We start from the raw sequence: 2,500 nt of genomic DNA, 5'->3' as shown, positions 1-2,500 counted from the left end.
CGGCATGCCCCGCTGCAGAGACCAAGGGCGCAATGACTTGGCACCGCGGATGCCGGGACTCCGGCACTTCCCGTGGCACTGATGGTTGGTTCCAAAGACAAAAGGCCGTGCAAGGCCACCGCACCGCGGATGATTTTGCTCGTGCTGGCGCCGTTGTGTGGCCAAAGAACATGCGCGAATGCTCGTGTCGGAAGGGTTGGTGTCCTGGCCCCGCGGGTGTCACGAATGCTCGGTTGCGAAGACCATGGGACCAGAGCCATGGCACGTCGGATGATGGCTCCAGCTGGCGCCCCGGCACTTTCTGTGGCATTGATGCTCGGTTTCAAAGACAAACGTGCGCAGTGCCAGGGGACCGCGGATGACTGCTCGTGCTGGCCCCGTTGGGCGGCATTGATGGTCGGTTGCAAAGAAAATGCGCGATTGCTCGTGTCGGGGCCCGGCAAGCCAAGGCCAAGCGAGCCATGGCACGTCGGATGATGGCTCCAGCTGGCGCCCCGGCACTTTCTGTGGCATTGATGCTCGGTTTCAAAGACAAACGTGCGCAGGGCCAGGGGACCGCGGATGACTGCTCGTGCTGGCCCCGCTGGGCGGCATTGATGGTCGGTTGCAAAGAAAATGCGCGATTGCTCGTGTCGGGGCCTGGCAAGCCAAGGCCAAGCGAGCCATGGCAACGCGGATGATGGCTCGCTAGTGCTGGCGCCGTGCACAGTGGCCTCGCACACTCGCCCTGCACGCTTCCCTTGCACGCAGCCTTGCACACTAGCCTCGCATGCGAGCCTTGCACCCTAGCCATGCAAACTAGCCTTGCACGGTAGCCATGCACACAAGCCGTGCACATTAGCCATGCGCACAAGCCCCGCACACTAGCCTTGCGCACAACCCTTGCACACAAGCCATGCACTCGAGCAATGCACACAAGCCTTGCACTCAAGCAATGCACACAAGCCCTGGACACTAGCCTTGCACACGGGCCTGGCACACAAGCCTTGGGCACTAGCCTTGCGCACTAGCGTTCCACATGAGCCTTGCACACTAGCCTTGGACACTAGCCTTGCACACAGGCCTTGCACACTAGGCATGCTTGGGCGAGCTGATCCCGCATCAAGTCGACGGGTCTAGGCATTCTTGGGCGCAGATCCCGCATCGTCTCGTCGCGTCTGGGCGCAAACACGTCGCGTCTCGTTGCGTCTTCAGAAGTCGTCGCTAACAGCACCTTTGGTTGCCACTGGTGGTTAGGCTGGTTGGTTGCGCAAACCCTATAGGAGGGTGGCATGCTGGTGGGCGTTTTTGCCCGGATAGGCACTAGAATGTGCAGATTTTGGGCGTTTTTGCCTGGATAGGCTAAGGAATGGGCATGCTTTGGGCGTTTTTGCCCGGATAGGCACCGGAATGCTTGGCCTTGGCTTGTCCTAGCAAGGCATTGCTGGGTTGGGCTCCCTTGGCCTTTTGGGCGCCTTGGACGATGTCTTGCGAAGACCATGGGCACAAGGCCATGGCATATGGTGAGGAAAGGACCACGGTTGCCAAGGTTAGGCACCGGAATGCTTGGCCTTGGCTTGCCAAAGCAGGGCATTGCTGGGTTGGGCTCCCTTGGCCTTCCGGGCGCCTTGGACACTGTCTTGGGAAGACCATGGGCACAAGGCCATGGCATATGGTGGGGAATGGACCACGGTTGCCAAGGCTAGGCATATAGAGAGGAATTGCATTTTTGCCCGGATAGGCACCGGAATGCTTGGCCTTGGCTTGCCATAGCAGGGCATTGCTGGGTTGGGCTCCCTTGGCCTTCCGGGGGCCTTGGACGCTGTCTTGGGAAGACCATGGGCACAAGGCCATGGCATATAGTGAGGAATGGACCACGGTTGGCAAGGCTAGGCATATAGAGAGGAATGGACCACGGTTGCCAAGGTTGCGCAAGTTTTGGGCATTTTTTGCCCGGATATGCCCAAGTATGCCCCGATAGGCCCGTTACGCCCCGGTATGAACGCGTATGCCCGGATAGACTCGGTATGCCTTGGGATACATGCGTATGCCCCGATAGGCTTGGTACGCCCCGATATGCGCACGTGTGCCCCAGTAGGGCTCGGTATGCCCCGGTATGTACGCGTGTGCCCCGATAGGCCCGGTATGCCCCGATATGCACACGTGTGCCCCAATAGGGGTCGGTATGCCCCGGTAGGTACGCGTGTGCCCCGTAATGCACGTTTCGCAGATCTCCCCGCATGTCCCGCCCCTATATGTAATACTTACTTACTTACTTACTTTCTTTCTTGCTTGCTTGCTTGCTTGCAATGGTTGGGAGTGCCCGGCATGCCCCGCTGCAGAGACCAAGGGCGCAATGACTTGGCACCGCGGATGCCGGGACTCCGGCACTTCCCGTGGCACTGATGGTTGGTTCCAAAGACAAAAGGCCGTGCAAGGCCACCGCACCGCGGATGATTTTGCTCGTGCTGGCGCCGTTGTGTGGCCAAAGAACATGCGCGAATGCTCGTGTCGGAAGGGT

This window comes from Tasmannia lanceolata, unplaced genomic scaffold (assembly GCF_043159265.1).
Source record: "Tasmannia lanceolata isolate RefF3 unplaced genomic scaffold, GAP_Taslan_0.1 ptg000218l, whole genome shotgun sequence".
NCBI lineage: Eukaryota > Viridiplantae > Streptophyta > Magnoliopsida > Canellales > Winteraceae > Tasmannia > Tasmannia lanceolata.
The sequence above is the reverse complement of the archived record's forward strand: the minus strand, read 5'-3'. Positions refer to the sequence as shown.